The 26640-nt window shown below is 39.8% G+C and overlaps 1 protein-coding gene and 1 pseudogene across 2 annotated transcripts in view; both read right to left on the bottom strand.

Annotated features, from left to right (window-relative positions):
* Positions 1 to 26640, bottom strand: part of RASSF8 (Ras association domain family member 8) — a 129933-nt gene that overhangs the window by 27193 nt on the left and 76100 nt on the right. The gene's annotated exons all lie outside the window — the stretch shown is intronic.
* Positions 15319 to 15908, bottom strand: LOC133043307 (small ribosomal subunit protein uS13-like; annotated as a pseudogene).

Genomic DNA, 26640 nt, shown 5'->3' with positions numbered 1-26640 from the left:
TGGCAGGCAGGTTCTTTACCACTAGCACCACCTAGATCTATAATGGAATATAATCTGAAAAAAAAAAAAGAAAAAAAACCTGAATCACTTTGCTGTGCTCCTGAAACAAACACAGTATTGTACATCAAATATACTTCAATTTTAAAAGTGTCTATTGGAATTAAGCACCGAAATTTGTGGAGACATATTCCCCCAAGACCAGTGCTACAATAAAGCAATTACATTCAATCCTCATTTGTGGATTCCTTATTTGTGAATTCACCCACTCACTAAAATTTATTTGTAACCCACAAATCCACACTTGTGGTACTTTCATGGTCACTCACAGACACGTATAAGGAGGTGAAAAATTGGAGTTGCCTGGCCTATGCGTTCACCACTGAGGTTGGGCAAAATCAGTGCTGTCTTATTTCAGCTTCCATTCTGTCAACAAATGTCCTTTTCTCAGTCTATATAGGGTCATATTTTGCATTTTTGTAGTTTCTGGTGGTGACTTCACTGTTTAAGAAAGTCCCCACGCACTGTGCTGAAGTGCTGTCTAAGAGGGCTCCTAAGGGCACGAAGGCTCTGACGTGACCTAGAGAACAATACACGTTGTTAGGTAAGCTTTGTTCAGGCATGTATTGTAGTGCGGTTGACTGTGAATTCAATGTTGGTGAATCAATGACATATAATAAATAAAGTGTCTTTAAATGGAAAAACACATAAAACAATGTGATATACTATCAGTTGATGAAACTGTTGTGACCAAAGGCTCTTGCAAATGACGAGAACTGATGGCGTATCTCTAAATGGTATAACTTCCTTGTGATGATAGCAACCATCAAACTGTTGAGCAAATCTCATCACTCGCTGGACACTGCACACAAGCATACACTAGCTTACTGCCAACTTTAACATTTCTTTTGTTGCTAGCTTTGTTCAAGATCTGACATTACTGCGTATCAAAGAATTCTGTGTAAAAATAGTATACAGATAAAACTGGGTTATAACACAATTTTCATGATCAAACTAGTTACTTTAGTTAAGTCAAATTGGATGCTAGCCCCTAGCTCTTTCTGCATCACAGAGAAAGAGATTCAGCACAATGAACACAATATATATTCTGAATAGTACTTATAAGAACTACTACTAAAAAAAAAAAAAAAAAAAAAAAAAAAACTACTAATAACCAGATACTAAAATTCTCCTTTGTGTAAAAAAAAAAATAACTAAAAGGAGTTCATATTAGCCCATTCTAAAACTAATTTGATGTGAGAATTCAATGAAACCATACAAAATAACTGCTACCAACTAAAAAAGTATTAACTTCTTAATGTTCAAATATTACTGATGTAAAAAATGTCAATAGGTACCTACTGTCTGCAGAAATGGGAAAAGAAATGAAGAGAAAAACAACCTGGAGAGTAAGACAGGATGAAGCATACGTGAGAGGAGAAGAGAGACAGTGAAAACACATTAGAGAAAAGGAAGGTGATGAGAAACCAGATGTGGCAGACAGAGGTAACAGTCTTTGGAGAGCTGCCTCAGGTGCCAGTCAAAGGCTACCTTAATCAAACCATTACTTCACTGTAAGGCAGTTCTGCAAATAGTGTCACAGAAACTGGGTTGTTATAAAAAGGTGCACAAGGTCAAGAGTGGTGCTAAGGAAGATGATCTTATAACATAAATAGGCGTCTCCCAAAATGAATTCTGGATGAAGCACAAGCTGGAATCAAGATTGCCAGGAGAAATATCAATAACCTCAGATACACAGATGACATCACTCTTATGGAAGAAAGCAAAGAAGAACTAAAGAGCCTCTTAATGAAAGTGAAAGAAGAGAGTGAAAAAGTTGGCTTGAAACTCAACATTCAGAAAACTAAGATCATGGCATCTGGTCCTATTACTTCATGGCAAATAGATGGGGAAACAATGGATACAGAGACAGACTTTATTTTTGGGGGGCTCCAAAATCATTGCAGATGGTGACTGCAGCCATGAAATTAAAAGATGCTTGCTCCTTGGAAGAAAAGCTATGACCAACCTAGACAGAATAATAAAAAGCAGAGTATGGCAAAACCACTACAATATTGTAAAGTAATTAGCCCCCAGTTAAAAAAAAGCAGCAGAGACATTACTTAACCAGCAAAGGTCTGTCTAGTCAAAGCTATGGTTTTCCAGTAGTCATGTATGGATGTGAGAGTTGGACTATGAAAAAAGCTGAACACTGAAGAATTGATGCTTTTAACTGTGGTGTTGGAGAAGACTCTTGAGAGTCCCTTGGATTGCAAGGAGAACCAACCAGTCAAATCCTAAAGGAAATCAGTCCTGAATATTCATTGGAAGGACTGATGTTGAAGCTGAAACTCCAATTCTTTGGCTACCTGATGCAAAGAACTTACTCACTGAAAAAGACCCTGATGCTGGGCAAGACTGAAGGCAGGAGAAGAAGGGGACGACAGAGGATGAGATGGTTGGATGGCATCACCAATGCGATGGACATCTGAGTAGGAGTGTGAGTTAGAGCTGGAGTTCTGAGTAGGCTCCAGGAGTTGGTGATGGACAGGGAAGCCTGGTGTGCTACAGTCCATGGGGTCGCAAAGAGTTGGTCATGACTGAGCAACTGAACTGAACTGAACTGAAAATGAATTCTTGAGAATGGCAGTCCTGAGAGAAGCACCATGGGAAATAAAGTATTCCAGTTCAGTAATTTTGGGAAACTTTTCATAACATGTCATCTGTGGGAGACAAAGATTCTGATACCCCATGGTAGAGAAACTAGTCAAACCCTTTTAAACTTACTCAGTGACTTAGCATAGGGGATGGGGGGAAGGTGAGCAGTGGAAGTGGCCACAATGCCTGTAAAAAGTCTTCTCTATACTACAGTATGCAAACTACTAGCTTTTAGAAACTATGCCTATGTACAAGAATAAGATTTCTGCCTGCACTTTAATGTATTTTGAGGCACTTACAAGTGGTGATGGGTACACTGTTGGAAGTTTTACTTGTAGGAACAATAAAGGACAAATGAGAAAATTGAATAGAACCCTTGCTTTCTCTTCTGCTTATTAAAAAAAGTCTTCATTGCCACAACAATGAAGCCATCTCTTCTAAAGATGGGCTTTATATTGTTTCTTTTCAGACATCTGTCTAAACCATAGAATTTTTCTTTAATAGTATGTTTTTAAAAGTTCATAATGCTAAGTACTACATGTGCATTAACTATTGAATCCAATAAACCCATACTCTTTCCTCTATTACTCATCATCCTCAGGTCACAGCATTCAAACACATGCAATGACCTAATACTTCCCAAACATGACATGTGCATGTGACCACTCTGCAACCATGGCAAGGAGTGGCGTGAGTATTAACCATCTTCCAGGCTCAGTGTATCATCCTTCATTTATTCCTCACAGCACAGTTCACCGAGATCAGTACCACTCACCTTATTTTAAAGGTGAAAAAACTGAGTCTCAGAAAGCTTAAATAACTAACTCTCTTGAGGTCATAAACCTAGTAATTTGGGGACATATATTCACAACCGGGGTGAATAAAGAAACCCAGAAATGAATAAGGCTAGTCTCTTTAAAAGGATTCACTGTACCCAAATAAATGCTCTTAAAATATCCTAAATTACACTAAGAAATCTCATCTGTCATCTCTTGGAAATTTACTTCTAGTAATAAACAACAATGGGACAGTAGGTACAAATCTGCCATTCCAAGAGAAAGAGGAGGCAAATCAACTATTAATAAACCATGCTAAGAGACTACAGTTTTAGTTCAGAGAACCTATGATAAATAAATGTGCATTTTAGCAAAATAAGTGTTTCATCACATTTATTTTTCAGTGCCAACAAATTATTCCTCCAGTTTTAGAAAATTATGTTAACATTTATTTTACAGAGTCCCTAAATAAAATATGCTTGCCTGTTTGTGATGATTTTTAACCCTTGCTTTAAATATAAAGCAAAGCTTCTTAGATATTTCTGGCATTTCCTTAAATTCACACTATTAAAAACTACTTCCTGGAATAAGCCACTTTTTTCAAGGGAACATTGATCAGGGTGATAGCACACTGAGATTTAAATCCTGAGTATATCACTTCAACCAAGATGCATAATTTCTCAAGTGACATTTGTGAGAAATAGAATGCCTTAAAAAAAACTAAAGTCATTGATATGAAAATACTGATCCTTCTACTAAGAACTATCTTTTTTAAAAAATAAATTTTAAAAATAAACGTATCTAGCAACTTAAGTTTTTTCTTTAGCATGAAATTTTGAGTTTCTTATTGAAAGCTCATTTCTAGATACCTTATTGACAACTATATTTTTCTGAATCAAATTTAAGGTTAAACCCACATCTATGATTTTGAAACGGAGACTTCTCCCACAGAGAGAGGTGTAAACCAATAGCAGTTACCAAAAATTTTTTAGGAGTACAGTACTTTGCCAGGACAGTACTCACATATGAACTAACAATTCGGGTAGATTTTGACCTGTGAATTGAAGCTCTGATTGAGAAATACAGGATTTCTATGTAATAATTATAATTTAAGAAAAAGCAAAATCTTTAATTATCCATTTTCGAGAACAGATGTTTCTCCAGTAACCAAAGTTCATCTCAAAAGCAAGCTCTTCTAAATAACTCCTTTTATCAGTCTAATATACTGACATCACCAAAAAGTAATTTATTCCCTAATCCTCTCAAAATGGTTACCATTTGTAAAATCATTCTGATACCCCAAGGAAACACAAAGACATGTTTATTAGCTTGAATTCTTTGACTTCTGGCTAACAGAATACTCATAAGGGAAGTGTTCTGCTTTGGAATTTAACCTGGAACTTCGTATCTTGAGAAAAGTCACAGGAGAACAAGGCGTGGAGAAGCCAGGGAGCTATGGGTGGCATGAGACAAAGGCCACTTGGCTAGTATGAAGGCATGTCATCAAAGTGATGGAAGTGAACCAAGACCAACACACAAAAATGGACAATTCAGTCTAGGTCAGGGCCTCCAAGACCCTCTACAGCCCTGACTGTAAGCCAATTCCTGATGGTTGAAATCTTCCAAGTGGTAGTAACCCTGAGCCAACTTCATCTGGACGCCACCATTCTGCATGAATGCTACTAACCTCAACACATGCATCCTTCTTCTCTTTTTCTGTTGTCCCAGCCTTGCCATATTTCCCCTTTTAAGTCACAAGCCTACCAATGTCACTCAAAAATAATCTGGCTCTACAGGGTGAGGAAGGAAGCTGTAGATTTCGTACACCTAGACATGCCAGGGAGGGATGGCCACATGATGGTGCTTTCTCCAGACACATAAGGGCACTCACTTCAGATAGTTCACTGAAACCAGATGTACAGATATCTTGCTTTTCAGAGCCAGCAATCTGCTGTCCAACAACTAGTATAATCAGTTCACTGAACACAGAAGGCTGAGGTCTGGCCAAACTTTATCATTTGATCAAGGTCACATGGACAGGCATTAGCCAATCTCTGGAGTAATATCAATTTAGATTATTCTGAAAACTGAAATTAAATAATTAAACTTAACACATATTGAGATAAATTAAGTGCCCAGGATAGAAGATGTTGAGGGAGCTGCTCCTGTTAAGAACTCTAATGAAAACAGTTGGAGCATAAAATGGGGGTTGCCACTGACGTAAGAAAATTAGCATGAAAAAACTGTATGTGGCTTGTTTTTGCCAATTTTCTTAAATGTTCATGGAAGGTGGGATAGTGGGTGACCTTACAACTTGATTCTACTGGTTAAAAAATCTAAAAATACAAAAATAAGATACCACTGGGTTCCACTTTGTGCTGCCGTATTATTGAAAAAAAGGAACATAAAGTCATCTGTTTTGAGATGGCTAATAAACAACGTGAAAAGATGCTGAACACCGCTCATTAGAGAAATGCAAATCAAAAATACAATGAGGTATCATCTCATACCGGTCAGAATGGCCATCATCAAAAAGTCTACAAACAACAAATGCTGTAGAGGGTATAGAGAAAAGGGAACCCTCTTGCACTGTTGGTGGGAATGCAAATTGGTACAGCCACTATGGAGAACAGTATGGAGATTCCTTAAAAAAACTAGGAATAAAACTACCATATGACCTAGCAATTCCACCACTGGGCATACACCCTCAGGAAACTGTAATTGAAAAAGACAAATGTACCCACCCCAATGTTCACTGCAGTGCTATTTACAATAGCTAGGACTGGTGGCTCGGACAGTAAAGAATCAATATATTGAAACATATGCACTGCCCTATGTAGAAGAGACAGTCAGTGGGAATCTGCCGTATGATGCAGGGAACCCAAGCCAGTGCTCGATGACAACCTAGAGGGGTGGGAGGGGGGGAGGTGGGGGAAGGTTTAAGAGGGAAGGGACAAGTGTACGTCTGTGGCTGTTTAATGTTGAAGTATAGCAGAAACCATCACAATATGGTAATTATCCTCCAATTAAAAATAAAATTAAAAGAATTTAAAAAGTCATCTGTTTTACAGTTATACCTTCTGTAGATATCCCAGTCTACCCCGTGATGCTTTAGAGATAGCTTCAGGGATGTGTGTAGAGCCACCTCTACACATGTGACAGTTTAATTTCTGTTGGAGCTCTCAGGACCAGGAAAGATATCACACTCTCCAAGTCTTAATATGAAAACCCTGAATTCTGGCATCAGTTAAATCATGCTTTTTATTACATATGCTATTTCATGGCTCTCCTTTAACTTCATTAGAAAACAGGCAGTGAGAAATAATGGTATAATGTATTTCTACTAAAACAGTCACTGAAAAGTTGGTGATATTTTAAGACAGGTTGAAGCACAAATAGATTTGTGCTGTGTGCTGTGCTTAGCCGCTCAGCCGTATCTGACTTTTTGTGACCCCATGGACTGTAGCCCGCCAGGCTCCTCTGACAATGGGGATTCTCCAGGCAAGAATACTGGAGTGGGTTGCCATGCCCTTCCTCCAGGGGAACTTCTCAACCCAGGAATCAAACCGGGGTCTCCTGCATTGCAGGCGGATTCTTTACCAGCTGAGCTACCAGGGAAGCCCAGATTCATGCTGTTTCTCCTTAAATAGATACCAAAGTGCATATATATCAAGGTACCTCAATTGTAAACCAAACACTTCAAATGAAAGCATGTCCTTGTTACTTAGTCTAGCAACAATAATAAACAGCTAACACTTACCGAACTCTTACTATGTGAGAGATGCAAAGTTAAGTGTGTATATATTTACATGTATCATATATGTGATAAACGTGTGTATATAAAATTTTATTTAATCCTTTTGATACTCATCTATGTGACATGAATTATTATGAAACAAGTGAGGAAACTGAGGCATAGAGGAATCAGTAACTAGGCCAGAGTCACTAAACCAGCAAGTGGCAGATCCTTATCTGATAATACTCCTAACTACTAAAAAATTTATTTATCCTGGAGCGCCCTCAGCTGGGCAGTTAAAGGCATGGCCAATCACTGCGGCTGCTGGAAGGGTGCGTGCTCAGAGGTCAGAAGAGATCCATCTGAGGAGGCTGTCAGCGCCCGGGAGGCACAGGGCTGTTTCTGTCACTGCGCCAGGGATGGTGCCCGGGGACCACTGCCCCCGCGCGGGCCCGAGAGCCGTCTGCATGGAGACTCTGGATCCTGACGCCTCAGGATGCTGAACCCACCAGAACTGGAAGCGAGCCTGAGCCAGGGGGTGAAGAACAAACCTTTGGGTTGAAGGGGCCTTGGGGTTTCAGCATCCTGAAAGACTGCAGCTACCCATTTCTAAGTGTCAAGAGTATTTGCAGAGTCCCGGGGAGAAGGCGTCAGCCAGTTTCCCAGTGCGAGCCACCACGCACTTCTACAACAATGAGTAGCAGGAAGACACCCAGGCCTCCCACCCCCAGTGCGAGGAGGCCCAGGAGGAGAGCAGAGATAGGGTGATGACCCAGGGTGGTGATTTGGAGGCTGCGGTGGCTCAGTGGTTAAGGGTCAACTCCCTGACTCTGTCCCTCCAGGGGGTGCTGTGCGCCCCTCATCCAAGTCAGTTTCTCCCAAACCCATCTCCCACCACAACCACCTCCCGTGTGCCCTGGGGGACAGCTGTGGGGGACGGCCATGCCCGGACACGTTGTGTTCCCACTGGCTGTACAAGGACATAGCTGTCTCTGGTCGGCACCCAACCCAGGTCAAGGACAGGGCCTTTCCTCACCCTTCTGGTGAGTCTTCGTGCTTCATGCACACCTTCGAGAAAGGATTCTAGGACCATGAGGTTGGCATCCCAAGGGTTGGTTATTGGGTGGGGCCAACTTTCAAAGTGCCTTCAGTAATGTCACTGTGCTGATCAAACGACAAAATCATTCCATGTCGATTAGTAACCCACCCACGCCTCTCACTTAACCTGAGACCCCTCATTGGGCTATTCCCACTTGTATAAAAATGATTTAGATACTGTCTGAGGTTGATTGTGGGTGCTTAGTGGCATTCTGAACAAAAATTTATTTATGGAAAACACATAAACACATGGAATAATTTCCATAAAAGTTACAAAATAAAAAGAAAAGTAAGGATGGGGAGGCGAGACCATTCTGGATAAAAATATGTATGATTCCTGTCTAAGGGCTGCTTGTATGAATAGAAGAGCTTTAACTCTTAGTTGGGATCTGCTTTGGGTTTGTCATTGGAATAGAATATTGCTGTTTTCAAAGTATCAAATGCAATATTATTTTCGGCTTTTTATATTTTGGTGACCAAATGAGTGTATTCGTCAAGGTTTTTTACTTAACTATTCTACATGTGATTGTCTTCCCAGTTTCTACTTGAAGTATTTTGAAAGACAAAAAAAATCTATTCATACTGATGAAATAAAGTTACTAGTAAAGCTTGCCAGGACATTTGTAATCATCAGTCCTGGCTCAGAAGAGAAAGCATTCAGGTAGATAGGACCATGGGAGTTATTAATTCTAATACCACTAGGCTGAATGACTTGAGTGTATGTGTGCTAAGTCACTTCAGTTGTGTCCAACTATTTATGACCTATGGACTGTAGCTTGGCAGGCTCTTCTGTCCATGGGATTCTCCAGGCAAGAAAACTGGAGTGGGTTGCCATTTTTGTCTCCAGGCGATCTTCCCGACCCAAAGAACACACCTCCATCTCTTATGTCTCCTGCACATAAGGAGGCAAGTTCTTTACGACTTGCGCCACTAACACCGCTAGGGTGAATAACATACTCAGCCTAATTACTGCCACAGAATTGAGAAGAAGCACGGAGCTGATGTTCAATGATCCAATCAGACTTAGTAAGGAATACGTGATCCCTGAGGTTCCTGCCAGTCACCCTCGTCGCAGTAAAGCAGGGACAGAGCGGTGTCTGAATCCAAATGCTTTCAGACTTCTGGAGTCTATGTTCTTTCCACTACAACAAGCCATGTGCAAGGAAGAGTTATTTTTCTTCTCCATACCCAAAGAGATATGGGCTACTTCATTGTTGGTTTTCATCCATTTACATGATATTAAATCATGTTCAATACTTTATAGCCTCCACTCAAGTAAAGGGAATCTGTTTTCTGAATTTAGCATTAATGACATTCCACAATGAAACCCATAGTTTTACTTAATATAAGATAAAAGTTAATGTATTTTTCATCTATAGATTTCTCTCTTAATATCACAAACATCGAGTCCATTAATTCTGACAAACAAGCCCATTTTTACAGCTATGATGAATTAAGTGCATAAACTTTTCGACAAAACACTTTTTGACTAACAGTTACAAAAGTGAAGTCGCTCAGTCATGCCCGACTCTTTGCGACTCCATGGACTGTAGCCCACCAGGCTTCTCCATCCATGGGGTTTTTCCAGGCAAGAATACTGGAGTAGGTTGCCATTTCCTTCTCCAGGGTATCTTCTCTGCCCAGAGATCGAACCCAGGTCTCCTGATTGCAGGCAGACGCTTTCCCCTCTGAGCCACCAGGGAAGTCCTACACAGTTACAATGGTGACTTAAATAGACAAACTCTATATACTGAACATGGGCTTCCCTTCCGGTTCAGTGGTAAAGAATCCACCTGCAATGCAGGAGACAGGGGTTGCATCCCTGGGTCAGAAGATTGCCTAGAAGGAAATGGCAACTCATTTCAATATTCTTGCCTGGGAATTCCCATGGACAGAGGAACCTGGTGGGCTACAGTCCATGGGGTTGCTAGAGTCAGACAACCTAGTGAATAAACCACCATCACTACCACTATATATCAAACATGCTCCTTTCAGGTATGTATTTCTAAGCTAAATTAGTATATGAACATTTCCAGGCCAAAATAAGATAACCTGAGGAGGAAATAGTAATAAAATAAGCATATAAAATTAAGGAAAAGGTGAGCACCTTTCTTTGACTGACTGTCAAAGTGGTTATTAGACTATAAAACTTTACAACTTCAATTTTAAGATTTAATTAACACAGTAGAGCAAGGGTAACAACTGTCTTTCTTAAATACAAATTTGACTTTACACGCCCGCTCAGATCCCCCAGTGGCGCTCCACTGGCAGCAGGAACTGGCTTACAAAGAGGGCGGTGGCAGAGGCCGTTGGAGGCCCTGACCTGGGCTGGTTTGTTTGCTTCTGTGCATTGGTCTCTGTTTCCAACACCCCTTCACACCACACAGGTGGTCACGGTCTCATGCTACCCATGGCTCCCTGGCCTTCCCAGGCCTTCTTCTCCCGGGACCAGTTGATAAAAGTACAAATGCTTTAAAAGTATGGAAGGCAGAAATTATATTTTGCAAAACTAAACAGGCGTGATCTCTAAGAATCTTTGTTAAACTAGAGCTATATCAAATCACAGAAAGAAAATTTTAAAAGTATCCACTCAAACAATTTGAAAAGGTAGTTTAACCTTTAAGTTTAAACTTTAAGTTAAAAGTTTAACTTTTAAGCAAAAACTATTTTGCTTATTCTATGTATTTCCTGAAGAAAATATAAGTTGATTAAGTAATAAAATCCCTAGATGATGTACAAAAATAGGTACATCTTTTGGGGATATTTTAAAGTACAGGCATAGTTTGGAGACATTGAAGGTTTGGTTCTAGACCACTGCAATAAAGTGATTATAGCAGTAAAGTGATAGACAAGGCAATGGCACCCCACTCCAGTACTCTTGCCTGGAAAATCCCATGGATGGAAGAGCCTGGTGGGCTGCAGTCCATGGGGTCGCTACGAGTTGAACACAACTGAGCGACTTCACTTTCACTTTTCACTTTCCTGCATTGGAGAAGGAAATGGCAACCCACTCCAGTGTTCTTGCCTGGAGAATCCCAGGGACGGGGGAGCCTGCTGGTCTGCTGTCTATGGGGTCACACAGAGTCGGACACGACTGAAGCGACTTAGCAGCAGCAGCAGCGATTAAGTGAGGCTCACAAATTATTTTCTGCTTTCCCAGAAAATATAAATGTTATGCCAAAGTCTATTAAGTGTGTGGTAGCATTCTGTCTAAAAAAACAATGTACATACATACCTTCCTTAAAGAATACTTTAACCACCATCTGAGTCTCTTTGCAATAGCAACATCAAAAATCACTGACCACCATAACAAATACAATAATAGTATGAAAGTTTAAAATATTGTGAGAATTACCAAAATGTGACACAGATGCTGTTGGAAAAATAGTGCCAACAGACTTACTCGATGAAGGGTTGCTATAAATATTCAACTTGTAAGAAACACAAATTGAAGAATTCCTGGAGAATTCCATGGACAGAGGAGCGTGGTGGGCTACAGTCCATGGGGTCACAGAGTCAGACACAACTAGGTAACTAACATTTTCACTTTCACTAGATAGAAGGGGGTTGGGAATGGTCCTGGGGTAATGTACGTGCCTAGCAGTTGAGAAAAGCTGATTTTTGAAGAAACATTTTAATTAAAGTAAAACATACTACAGAAAAATTCAGCAATTTGCGTGTGATAAATTTTCACACAGCAAACACACTCATGTCTAATCACTTCCAAGATCAAGAAGAAGCCTTCTCCTAATCCTGACCCCTCCCTGAAGGGGCCTCTTATCACAGACTAGTTTTGCCTGGTTTTGGATTCTGCATAAATGGGGTCTATCTAATGAAGTGGTGCCTGGTTTCTTTGGTAATGGTATGTTTGCTGGGCTTCATCCACATTGCTGTTCATAGCAGGTACTTCATTCTTTCTCATTGCAGTAGGATTTCCCATTGTACAAATAAACCACGATTTATTCAGCTATCTTCTGTTGATGGACAGCATGGTTGTTTACAATTTTTGGTTATTACAAACGAGGCCACCTGGCTTGGAGTGGAGTTGCTCCAACCTGTGATGGCCTGCCAATTGATCCCTCTGCCCTCTCTCCCATCTCCCTCTCTACACATTCATTTTATACATTATTGCTACAGAAGGTCTTTCTTAAACACAAATTTGATTCTATATTCCTGCTCAGAGTCCTTTGATAGCTCCTGCTGCCCTCTGGTCATTGATGTACCACCACTTAATTACATTGCAACTCTCCCAGCTCCAAGATATTCCAGTTCTTTGAATATATCATTCTCTCAAGCATCTTTACCCTGCATCTACTGTTCTCCTTCACTGGAAAACACTTCTGATTCCTGCACATCCTTCAAGTTCACTGCAACCTCCTTCCGGGCATCATTCCCCAGTCTTTTGGCTCCTGTTCTGAACTGGAGGTGGCTACTCTCCCCTGTGCTTCCGAAGTGCTGTCTTGGTTTTACCACGGCAGCTCTCAAAGTGCTTATCTGCTTACTCCTCTGATTCTCATTCTACCTCCTGAACACTCCAGAACAGTGGCTGACACATACAGGACGCACCATGTGTTTGCAGAGTAACATGGGTGCTAACTGAGGGGAAAAAAGCACAGTACTAGTGAGAAAGTGTCAGTGTGAACCTAGAGGGGACAAAACTGGCATTCGAGTATCTTAAGGACAGTAAAACATTGCATTATTGATGGAATAAATGTTAAATCTTATCATTAAAGATGCTACTGTGAATATTACACCATATTGTAAAGTTCTTAAATATATCCCAAGTCAATACCTAGAGAAGGAAAACTATTGTTTTATCCTACAATTTGTGGCTTCCATGTGATCTCAAATAAAACATATATATATACATTTTGGGGGGCAGGAGTGTGCCATGTGGCTTGCAGGATCTCAATTCCCTAACCATGGATTGAATCTGGTCCATGCAGTCAAAGCCCAGAATCCTAACCACTAGGCCACCAGGGAACTCCCAAATAAAACATTTCATTTAAATAATTTTAGCAATATTAATTTTAAAATAATTAGTGAAACAAAATGTGCAAGTAAATCACACTTATGAAAGAGTAGACAGAAAAATAATTGCAAAAAATGTCTAATGTTGTTCAGAAATGGCAAAAAAAATCAACGTAGGATAAAATTCTCCTGACACGGCTCTTTCTCAACACCTTATCACATAAGCAAAGCTTCTCCCTCTCTAAAAACAAATTAATCAAAATAGGCCAAATGTCACCAGTCAAGAAGAAACACAAGCACCACCCTACAAACTAAGAGGGTTTTTAAGAAAAAGAATGTAAGGAATCTAATGAAATCAAAACAAAGGAACTGATAAAAGTAAACAGCACAGACTTTTCAAGCCATTTTCAGATTCTGGTTTATGAACTACCTATCTGAATAACTTAAGATTATGGAGATAAATAAACCCATAGACAGGCTGTGGTTAATATCCTTTCCCATTTCATAGTCTGGAAAATAGAGAGTAAATACAACACATGCTCTTTACCCAACTGTTCCTTCAAATACATTATTTGTTTTCTCAGTCAGCAAGTTCTTGAATTTCTATGTTTAGCTTCTTTAGGTAGGGAAAAGACAAACAGACCTTTCTGACTTAAGATTATTTCAGGATAGAATTAACATATACCTCAACTCATTTTTAAAACTAGACTCTAAAAATGCCAAAACACCCGCAAAGTTAGCAATTCATTATCTTAGTGTGATTCTGCCATAACTGAAAAGTTAATTATGTTTTAGGTATTTTGAATTTGTAAGAGCAATAAGTATTTTCTAGAGCATCCAACAAAACTACAAATTTGTACCTCATGCTGAGAAGACAGATCCAACACACTGAAGCATCAGAGAGGAGACATAAGGCTATAAAACTCACTCATGTATATGCTAATTATCCCTTAAACAGCTTCTCTTTAGAATTACTGTACACATTTATATTGGGTTGTCCTATACTTTCACTTTAAGACTGACCTAGACAATTAGTATTTTAGATCTAGCAATTTATATTTTAACACATGTGTATGTGTATGACGCTTTCCCTGGTGGCTCAGTTGGTAAAGAGTATGCCTGCAGTGCGGGAGACCTGGGATCGATCCCTGGGTTGGGAAGATCCCCTGGAGAAGGAAATGGCAACCCACTCCAGTATTCTTGTCTGGAGAATTCATACATGTGTATACACACACGTATGTATGTGTATATATTTATGTATATATACATGTATCTATATTATTCATATGCACATACATTCACACAAGTGCCCATGTACACATATACACACTCTGTTTATAGCTTAAACTAGAAGTCAGGATACCCCCTTCTTCAAAACTATTAATCCTGTAAACACACTGCATGCTCATTAATTAATGAATTACCCAGTAGATAACTGTTCAAATTATATAATCACCCAAAGTCAAAGCCAGGAGATTTATGCAGTTCTGATTACTTAAATTTCCACAAATCCATAATATTAATCTGAATTCCCAAAGAAGCAACTGTATGACTCTCTAAAGAATAAATTAAACAATGAAATATTCTAAAAGCTGTATATATGAAAACTAATGTAAAAAAACTCATGGCTTGTGTTCAATGTGATGGATAACAATATATTCAGGAGAGAAGATAGATTATTAAATTTTGCAATAATATGAAATTTCTATAATATATGAAATAACTATGAATTTCAATAACTATGAAAAAATCATACAGAATAAAACTATGCTAATCATGGTCTAAAAAATGAAATAAAATACACTTGTTAGTTCTATATATTTGGTGCTCAGAAAACAATGAAAAGTCAAAGTCCAATAAAGAGTCAGCAGTTACCTCATTAATAAAAGGGGCATCAAGGATTGATTCAAGAGCTAAGGAGTTTCCTCTCAGATGGCGGGGGTTGGGGGGGAGGGGGTGGGGAGGGGACTAAGGAGGTTTCTGCCTTGTAACACAGGACAGATGATTTCACTGTCAAGAGGTGTCTTCAGCACTAGTAGGTGCTGAAGCGCTAGTAGAAGTCTAAATTTGGACTCCTTTTGAAAATTTTCCCACTGTTCAAAATTTACCTAATAGTGGCAAAATGATTAAGAGAATGAAGCTGCTAAGTTTTTTTTTTTTAACTGCATAAACTATTAACACAAGGCCCACACATCGTTTCTTCTTGGACACACCCACAGTGCGACCGCTCGGCCTATGGTCTTGGTGCGCTGGCCTCTGAGGCGAAGTCCCCAGAAGTGGCGCAGCCCCCTGTGGGCCCGAATCTTCTTCAGTCGCTCCAGGTCTTCACGGAGTTTGTTGTCTAGACCGTTGGCCAGGACCTGGCTGTATTTTCCGTCCTTCACATCCTTCTGTCTATTTAAGAACCAGTCTGGGATCTTGTATTGGCGTGGATTCTGCATAATGGTGACCACACGTTCCACCTCATCCTCGGTGAGCTCTCCTGCCCTCTTGGTGAGGTCGATGTCCGCCTTCCTCAACACCACATGAGCGTATCCTCGCCCCACACCCTTAATTGCAGTGATGGCAAAGGCAATTTCCCGCCGCCCATCGATGTTGGTGTTGAGTACTCGCAAGATGTGCTGGAACTTCTCAGGGATTACTAGAGACATGGCGGCGGCCCCAGAGGCGGCATGTAGGCCTCCAGTGGAAGAGCTGCCGCTGCTAATTTTTTATCCAATCATTTGTGCTTAGCTGCTGCTGCTGCTAAGTCGCTTCAGTCGTGTCCGACTCTGTGCGACCCCACAGACGGCAGCCCACCAGGCTCCCCCGTCCCTGGGATTCTCCAGGCAAGAACACTGGAGTGGGTTGCCATTTCCTTCTCCAATGCATGAAAGTGAAAAGTGAAAGTGAAGTCGCTCAGTCGTGTCCGACTCTTAGCGACCCCATGGACTGCAGCCCACCAGGCTCCTCCGTCCATGGGATTTTCCAGGCAAGGTGTGGGGTGCCATTGCCATTTCCAGGAGTGGGGTGCCACTGCCTTCTCCGGTGTGCTTAGCTACTGAACCATAAATCTTACATTATGGAGAGAAACAATGTGCTAAATTCCTTTTTAAAAAGTAAGAATACTATTCATAAATGGGGTTATTTGACATTAAAAAAAATGTACTGTCTTTAAATATTCCATCTTTGGCTTGAAAATATCCCTTACTTGTATAGACCCTCAGCTGGAGACCTTTCCTTTCTGTCCTTTCCCCTTTGCTTTTGTATGACCACATGTTTTCTGTACCAATCACTTAGGAAAGAAGTGAGCTCTCTCTTCATTGTTTTAGAGTTTTGCTTGTCTATTTAGCATTCCTTTTTGAGTCTCAAGATGTATGGAACAATAAATGTCATTTAATGCTGAAAAAAAGGTAAGAATACTAATATGTTTAAAGTTATTATTCAAAATTAACTAAAAACACAAAAACAATGTGACTATTACCAAAAACAAAACAAAAAGGCCACTGTTTAAATGAATCCAACACAAATTTGTGGAGAGAATAATCAAAGTCAATGAAATAAAATTATTTTAAACATACAATGTGATTCCCATGCTTTTTGTTAATCATGGTACCATCGGGATCAGACATTCAGCAACATGTGGTTATACAGAAAAGACACAAATAACAAATATTCTTTTTTCTTTTTATAGTTACTCATTAAATCTAGGCAAATTAGTTGATTTCTCTAAATTAAGCCAGTAGTTATAGTTTTTTCCCAGGTGGTTTAGTGGTAAAGAATCCACCTGCCAATGCAAGGGATGCAGGAGACACGGATTCGCTCCCTGGGGCAGGAAGGTCCCCTGAAGGAAAGGAGGAAAACGGCAACCGACTCCAGTATTCTTGCCTGGAAGATCCCACTCTCAGAGGGGCCTGGCGGGCTGCAGTTCGTAGGGGTGCAGGCAGACACAACTGAGCACGTATAATCTTTTATCTAAATAAATCCACTCAAGAACTAAACAGCAAGTAAAAGCAAAAGGCACCCTTTCAATTCTCAGGCCACAGGAAGATTACTTTGAAGGTAACAGGCTAAGAGCACTGACACGAAATCATACTAGTAGAAAAAATCGGGAGCAGATGACATGGAAATCATTAATTACTACTGCTGTTTACAGACCATGATGTTTTAAACGACTGACCACAGTGTGGGAATCATTAAACCTCAAGATAATACTTTTTTTACCCTGAAAAGATTCGAATAGTGTTGATAGTGTTAGATCATTTATAAAGTTAGGCAAGGCAGTTATCACGATGACTTTGTTAACACCCCCTCCTACCACCAAAAACAAAACAAAACACATCAAAACAGCTGGTTAACTAAACTGCTCAAGAGTTTTAGTAAGAACTCAGGTTTCTAATCTTCAGTTCTCTAACTGCCAGCCCTAATAGAATGTACCATAAAACTCGCCATTCAGACCCCTATCATCTCCCCCAATTTATCACAAGGGAACTATAAGCAGATGAATCAAAAGGCCACTTACACCTGCCTACAAAACCAAGGAACAGAGATTGACCTGCCTACTTAGCAAAGCTAATTCTTCTGGAAAAGGCTATGAAAGTCCCCTTCCTGACCTTTGGAGCCTGATCCTGAGCAGTAGGCTCAATTTCACTGGCGGAGGAACCTCACAGGTAACCCACAGCCTTGGATCCTGTTTCTAGCTCAGTCATGAGGAAATCCTATGATGTTCCTCCCAGTCCTGTGATTCCAATACATCACGCTCCAAGTGCCATTAACGTAGTTTTTAAAAGAAAAGACAACTCAAAACACACTGGAAGAATATAAATATTTTCTATGGAAAAAAAGAAGACCTACAATCATATAGGAAGAATGAACATCTGTGAATGTTCCACAAATCTCTAAGTAGAAAAAACTAACAGAGACCTGAGTGATAGGAAAGGTTTGTCTCTGAAAACAAAGGAGTAATTTATCAGGTCAATAAATTCATTGTGAAGACACTGAAGTCAAATTAAATAAAACCAGCAAGAGACAAAGCAATGTCCTAGTTTTGTGTGCTGGGAGATGAGGCTTCACTGAGCACTAATTATATCTGCTTGGAAATGAAGCAAATTAAATATGTTCCCTGTTAAATGGGCTTAAAGAAAAAAAAAAAAAAAGCAAAAACTTTTGAAGAAGAAAGCATTTTAAATTATTTTCCCAAATTAATTTTGGGAATTAAAGAGTAGGTTATACAAGTAATTTTTCTCCCCCCCAACATGCCCTGGGTAACAATGATGAAAGTGTATGTTGAAGACATATTTAAAAAAGTATCTGGTTCTATAGTTTTGAGCTCTCCAACATGCCTCAGAAGCTGGAGTTCTAAACACAAAGTATAAAAAACACATAAGTAATTATGCAGCATCTGGGCTGCTCAAAATTGAAGGAGAATGTAAATGCTTTCAGGAAACTGTCAAAACCACATATTTTAGCTTATTTGTCTTTGTGGTCTTCATTGCTTTTTAAAAAATGGTCTCTTTCCAAAAGGGTTAGGAAGCTCTCCTTTGAGACTTTGATCCTGAAAAAAAGCTTCACTCTAAAAGTGTAACAGTAGAGAAGACATTATTCAGACAGCAAACTTTTATTATGTGGCATGAGTTCATCTCAAGCACATATATAATACTATGTATGGCTTGTTTACAGACAATCACAGGCTTGGTATGTTAAGTGACGGTGGAGACATGTAGGTTAGAAAGACAATATCCCAAAGAGCAAGTGAGATCCTAAGTATACACACATCACAGGCACTCAAGTTCAGGTCAAGAATTGAGTTGGGCCTGGTTTAATTTTCATTGAGGTTGGCTGGGCCATTACTTTCCTTTAGTCTCTGACTCTTGGGAAAGTGGTGACCTTTAGAGCTAGCTTTTGATTTTAGGACACGACCACTCTTCTGAAGCTCTTTCTCTGCATGCAGCTTCCCTCTCTCAGTCTGCGTTCATGGACATGTACATGCACACCTCCCTGCTCCCTCCCACCCCCACCAACCACCGCAAGTTGTAGAGAAGCCCACTGAAGTAGTCAGGGCGGTCCACTGCCCATGCAAGGCTGTCGATGCTGAAACAGATTCGCTTTTGAAAATAATTACCTGCATTTACTGTGCTAAACTTATCAGTTCAACGCTAACCTGACTGCTGGTTGTCTAATAAAAAAATAAGACATTAATCTTTGCTAAATAATTTTCTATTTATTCCCCAGTTACAATTTTCCACTTCAGAAAAGAGAAGTCCTTGTCAAAAGGTTTGAGATGAATCTATACAGTGAGTCATAGATGGCCCCAACATGCGCTGCACAGAGGTATGATTTACAAAGAATATTCAGATGGTTTCTATCACCAATGAACTAAAAATTCATTAAGACAGTTGTTTCTAACTCTTGTCAAAATGTGGGTACACAAACAAGAAGGAATATCATGGAAACCACAGAAACCTTTGAAGACACCTCACATAACCCAAGTTAAATGTAGATATACAAAGCAGCACCAACTGTCTGAACATTTTGGTCTCCATATTAAATTGAGAGGCTGAGATGGTTTCTCGCCTTTCTTTGCTTCCTATTTTTCCTTCCTGCCAATGAAAAGAAGAGAATTTAACAAACTCTGAGGAAAACACGGGCTTCCCTGGTGGCCCAACAGTGCTAGGCTACTGTTTTTCATTATTCCCTGACTAGTCGGTTTTAATATGCTCTACTCCAGAGTGATATTCAGAGCTCACTGAAACACACACGCTACATCACCAGGCACAACTGTTCTCCACCTTCTGTTTTAGGCAGTCTCCACCTACCTGGGGCTTCCCAGGTGGCTCTGTGGTAAAGAATCCACTTGCCGAGGCAGGGCCGCAGGTTCGATCCCTGGGTCGGGAAGATCCCTTGCAGAAGGAAGTGGCTACTCACTCCAGTATTCTTGCCTTGGAAATCTTATGGACAGGGGAGCCTGGTGAGCTATAGTCCAAGGGGTCGCAAAGAGTCGGACACAACTAAGTATGCATGCACACGCATCTCGCTTACTATGGTCGTTCTTTAGCAGTAATTACACACATTTAAAAGGATGTGGACCTCTTGCACTTGAAAGGACCTGGAGATCATCTGGGTCCGGGTTTCTCTATCTGTTTTCCAGCTCTGACACCACGAGGACAGGATACTCAGCTTCCATGAATACAGTGGCCAAGGGCTGAGGCAGGGGGATGGGAGATGTGTCCACTGAGGCAGGAAGGAATAGCCCTATGCTTACCTAGGATTCATCACTCTTACCACTTCAAAAAGTAAAACTTTTGAGTGGGAATGATCAAACAATCCTCTTAGAAGATTACTCATGATTTTTTTCTGATAGGCTAACTAATGCCAGGTCCTCCAGCATTTACTGTCTGCACTTCAAATTCAGAAAACTTTGCACAACTTCCTGTAACTTTATTAAAAAGCAGAGGGGAAGGGGAGGTGAAGTCAAATAAGGGTGAGACATGGTTCAAATACAGCAAATTACTTATTACATCTTTTCTATGTAATACACCCATTAAAATTTGTGATACTGGATTAAGAACTGTTTTAAAAGTCCATCTAACTAAAAACCACACAGCAGATTCACCAAGAAGCTAGAGTTGTTTTAATTGGTCTGTTGTAGACTGTTCTTACCTTCTCTGTATTGAAACAGTTTGGTTTTAACTTCTATGTGTATTAGTCGCTATGAACTTCATCCTGTCTTTGAGATTCATGAACATAACTCCAGTGTTTCCCTATAAACTTTAATGGGAATTTTCCCAATTGTTCAATACCACTGATAAAAATTATTAACTCTCAGAGGTAAGGTTAATGAACTTCTCTTGGCTGTACCAAAGCAATGACCCTTCTTGCGTGGGCATGACTGTCTGCCAGTTTTACTCTTGCTTAATAAATTGTATGGTTTAATGACAGTCCAATCCTATTTTCACAGTTGGCTAAGAATAAATCACCTGGGTTGTAAAAGAGGTTTTTTCATACATTTAACATTTCTTTAACAACAACAACAAAAGAAATGTTCATTGAAGGGGGGAAAAAACAGGAAATACTGAAAAGATGAATATATAAAGCCATCTATGCCTCATTCCTCTAATCATAAGTGTTCAAACTCAGCCTAACTAGCAGACACTAGACTCCCCTGGTGGTCCAATGGTTAAGACTCTGTGCATACTATCCTGGGTTTGATCCCTGGTCAGGTAAGTAAGACCCTGCAGCTGTGCAGTGCAGCCAAAAAAAAAAAAAAAAAAAAAGATACCATGACAAGCTCGTTTTAGCTTTTTCTCAGAAAAAATGCATCCCAAAGCATCCTAGTTCATTTCCTCATTGATTCCTTCATTCATTCACTCTTAATATACACCTAGGCCTCTTATGCTCAAATCCATGAATGTTCCTCACTGACGTTTAGGATAAAGTCCACGTTCCTACCATTGTCCATGTCACTCCAGCCCCTTCCTCAACTACACTTTCTCTTTGTGAGGCAACCAAATCTCCCTGTCCCACCATGTATAATATTCTCTGCTTGGAACATCTTCTTCCTTCCTATCTACTTCACCAGGTGAGCCCCAGGTACCTACTGGTCCTGCTTGATGAGGTGGTGGTAGTAAGGAGGCACCAGCAGATGGCAAGAGCTTGCTCTATGCCAGGACACTTGTGAACTCAGAACCACTGAGGAAATGCTATTATCGTGCTCATTTTACAAGTGAGAATGTAGAGGCTTTGAAAGGTTAATTCAGTTCAGCTCAGTCGCTCAGTTGTGTCCAACTCTTTACAATCCCATGAACTGCAGCATGCCAGGCCTCCCTGTCCATCACCAACTCCAGGAGCCTACCCAAACCCATGTCCATTGAGTTGGTGATGCCATCCAACCATCTCATCCTCTGTCGTCCCCTTCTCCTCCTGTCCTCAATCTTTCCCAGTATCAGGGTCTTTTCAAATGAGTCAGCTCTTTGCATCAGGTGGCCAAAGTATTGGAGGTTCAGCTTCAGCATCAGTCCTTCCAAAGAACACCCAGGACTGATCTCCTTTAGGATGGACTGATTGGATCTCCTTGCAGTCCAAGGGACTCTCAAGAGTCTTCTCCAACACCACAGTTCAAAAGCATCAATTCTTCTGTGTTCAGCTTTCTTCACAGTCCAACTCTTCCATTCATGACCACTCGAAAAACCATAGCCTTGACTAGATGGACGTTTGCTGGCAAAGTAATGTCTCTGCTTTTTAATATGCTGTCTAGGTTGGTCATAACTTTCCTTCCAAGGAGTAAGTGTCTTTTAATTTCATGGCTGCAATCACCATCTGCAGTGAAATTGGAGCCCCCAAAAATAAAGTCTGACACTGTTTCCACTGTTTCCCATCTATTTGCTATGAAGTGATGGGACTGGATGCCATGATCTTAGTTTTCTGAGTGTTGAGCTTTAAGCCAACTTTTTCACTCTCCTCTCACTTTCATCAAGAGGCCCTTTAGTTCCTCTTCACTTTCTGCCATAAGGGTGGTGTCATCTGCATTATCTGAGGTTATTGATATTTCTCCCGGCAATCTTGATTCCAGCTTGTGCTTCATCCAGCCCAGCGTTTCTCATGAGGTACTCTGCATGTAAGTTAAATAAGCAGGGTGACAATATACAGCCTTGATGTACTCCTTTTCCTATTTGGAACCAGTCTGTTGTTCCATGTCCTGTTCTAACTGTTGCTTTCTGACCTGCATACAGGTTTCTCAAGAGGCAGGTCAGGTGGTCTGGTATTCCCATCTCTAAGAATTTTCCACAGTTGATTGTGATCCACACAGTCAAAGGCTGTGGCATAGTCAATAAAGCAGAAATAGATGTTTTTCTGGAACACTCTTGCTTTTTTGATGATTCAGCAGATATTGGCAATTTGATCTTTGGTTCCTCTGCCTTTTCTAAAACCAGCTTGAACATCTGGAAGTTCACAGTTCACGTATTGCTGAAGCCTGGCTTGGAGAATTTTGAGCATTACTTTACTAGTGTGTGAGATGAGTGCAACTGTCTGATCATTTGAGCATTCTTCGGCATTGCCTTTCTTTGGCATTGGAATGAAAACTGACCTTTTCCTGTCCTGTGGCCACTGCTGAGTTTTCCAAATTTGCTGACATATTGAGTGCAGCACTTTCACAGCAGCATCTTTCAGGATTTAAAATAGCTCAACTGGAATTCCATCACCTCCACTAGCTTTGTTCGTAGTGATGCTTCCTAAGGCTCACTTGACTTCACATTCCAGCATGTCTGGCTCTAGGTGAGTGATCATACCATCGTGATTAACTGGGTCGTGAAGATCTTCTTTGTACAGTTCTTCTGTGTAAGCTTGCCACCTCTTCTTAATATCTTCTGCTTCTGTCAGGTCCATACCATTTCTGTCCTTTAAAGAGCCCATCTTTCCATGAAATGTTCCCTTGGTATCTCTAATTTTCTTGAAGAGATCTCTAGTCTTTCCCTGTCTATTGTCTTCCTCTATTTCTTTGCATTGATCACTGAGGAAGGCTTTCTTAGCTCTCCTTGCTATTCTTTGGAACTCTGCATTCCAAAAGGTTAATTAACTTGATACAATACAGCTAGTACCTGGAGCTGGGACTTGAACTGAGTCTGACTCTAGTCCTTGTGGTTAATCTTTACCTGGACGGTTGCAAACACCTCATGGGCCAGGCAGGTTTGCATATTAAAGGCAAAGAAACAGTTTTCACCTCCACAAAGAAATATGCTTAAACAAAACAATACTTAATGACTCTTTAAGTTTATTTCTGTGAGGATGGGAATATTAACTTTCATATTATATCTATCATAAGAAAACCAACAACCCTTCATGTCATTCATTTTCCCTCTAAAATAAGAATCTGGATAATGTGATTTTTCTAGAGAAACCATTCGTATTCTGAAAAATTTTAATATGCTTTAGGATGAAAGAGTGAGATAATAACTTACTAAAAGCATACCTTAGGAACATAGTGGAAAAAATATGGGAAAGCTCACTATTCTTGCTGTTTTATGTTGTAAAACCAAAAAGTGATATAAATAATTTGTGGTTTTTCTGTTGCAACCTGAAAGATCACAAGTTTTACTTAAGCTTCAGTATTTATGTGAGTAGATACCAAATTCTTTTGATCAAAGGAGTTCCAATAGATTCTGTAGCCACCTGGGAACTGAGCCACACAGTTTTAGTAAGAATTTGATCTCCAACTGATCCCGTCTGTCTCATTATAGAACATTTGGGGTTGAACTGAACTCTTCAGCAACATTTAACCTGTCCTTATTTTTACCTTAAAGAAAAAGTCACGTTTCAAGGGTGGCTGAAGCATCTGATATATTTAGTTCCTAACACATCTGCTTTAAAATAAGATTACACACAAAAATTGCTCTCTGTAGGACATCTGTGGGTAAGAAGCTCTTTTGACTGACTAGGTTTTAACATTTTAGTTTTGGTAGTAAAAGATTCCAGATGTTTACCCTAACAGCTTTTGTAGACACATGGGATTAATGTAGGCACGTAATCCCTGGGTTTGGAATACAGCCAAAGTGTGTACATATGCCATTTAATTATGTGGACAATCTTGGCATTTCAAACATCATCAGAATCTCTCAGCTGATATTCATATTACTAATCCTGTTTTAAATAATCAAAGAGTGGTAAAGAAACTGGCATTGCACATACTAATGAAATCTTTGTAGACCCTTTTAATAGATTTGGAGATTCCTCTGGATTAAAAATTCATGTGTTTTATGGATTAAAAACACAGGTAAATATAAAAACTGCCAGAAAATATTTTCAAAATTCTTTGCTTCATACCAGTGAAGCAATTTCCAAATTCTTTTTTATCGTTCGTCTTTCTAAAAAGTCATCTATCCCAAGGGAACTTTTGACTAAGCCCTGATGATTTCCCATGAGTCCTTGGACTTGACTTTGGGATATACTTCTCTATACAAACAGTGCCAGAAGTTTGTTTTGAATAAACATTCCAAGGTTCCTTACCTAGATGATTTTGAACAACCTGCTGTGAATCTAAAAGCATGCAGACACAGTAGAATTGTTGTATGCTAATGACTCAAATTTCTCCCACTTCCTTTTAGGAAAAATGCAGCAACAACAAGCAAAATATTTCCACACGTTTTCCATAAGACATTTAGAAGTTTTATATGTGAAAATAAATTAGTAAATCATCACAAGAAAAAAATGGATGAAGTGAACTAAAAGAAAGTGCTACAAACGGAGAGGAAAGATATTTTCAGTGAAGCAAGCTCAGTGGAAAAATTCCTAATCCAAAAGTTTTCCAGATATAAAATTTTCAAGTTTCCCAAGGCCATAATTTAGTTACTTGCTCTCCTGGGATATGGGAAGTTTCCTTTATGTGCTGTAGGCTGCTGTATCATGCATATAAATTTAAACTAAACACACACAGATATATACTGCATCAAAATAGTATATGATGATGAGAAACAAGATATTTTGGTACATTTATCTGTAACATATTTATAAGTAAAATATAGGTCAGATCAAACCATTAAAGCATTTTTCATTTATTTGTTGAATTTCTTTAAATAAAAAATATTTTTAATAATGATGGGGACAGCTGTAATTTTACATGTAAATTTTTACTGAAATATTTATTAAACCCTCTTTTCTCAAGCTCTCCTACCTGAACTCTGATTATCCAGACTTAAAAGGCACCTTTAGAAGCAGACATTTGTTTTCCAATACTTTATTTTGAAATTTCTCAATCAATTGATTGACATTTTCACTGCTAATAGTTCAAAACTTTTATTATCTCAGTTTATTATAACTGCTATGCCTTTCTACTGTCCACCTGGCCCACTGCTACCAAACTGTACACTTCCCTCAGCCTGGCTCAAATCTGGTCTGTATCTCTATTAAGCTTCCCTGGTGGCCCAGTGGTAAAGAACCTGCCTGTCAATACAGGAGACAAGGGTTTGATTCCTGAGTCAAGGGAAGATCCCCTGGGGAAGGAAATGGCCGCCAACTCCAGTATTCCTGCCCGGAAAATCCCATGGACAGTGGAGCAGCCCACAGGGTCACAGAGTCAGACAAGACCTAGCACACATGCACACCTCTCCTAAGCACAATGACAGAGGTTTAAGAAAAGGTGGGTAATCCAGCTCAAGAACTCTATATTAACTTCATAGCATCTTGATGAGGAAGGATGGATCCCAAGGGTAACACAGAGCCAAAGCATACTCTGAAAACTCAAGTGATACAACTGAAAAGGAAAAAACCTAACCAAATCTAGCACCCTGTAGTGTTGACATCTTAAAGGTTTAGCAGTTGGCAAAATCAAAGTAACCCAGAAATCTAGCACAGTGAAACTCCCCAAACCTACACCTGAGGTAGGAAGATTATAATGCTGGCAAAATAATATGAAAGAGATCCTGCCATTGCAAA

The sequence above is a fragment of the Dama dama genome, chromosome 22 (genome assembly GCF_033118175.1).
Source record: "Dama dama isolate Ldn47 chromosome 22, ASM3311817v1, whole genome shotgun sequence".
Classification (NCBI taxonomy): Eukaryota; Metazoa; Chordata; class Mammalia; order Artiodactyla; family Cervidae; genus Dama; species Dama dama.
The sequence above is the reverse complement of the archived record's forward strand: the minus strand, read 5'-3'. Positions and strand labels throughout refer to the sequence as shown.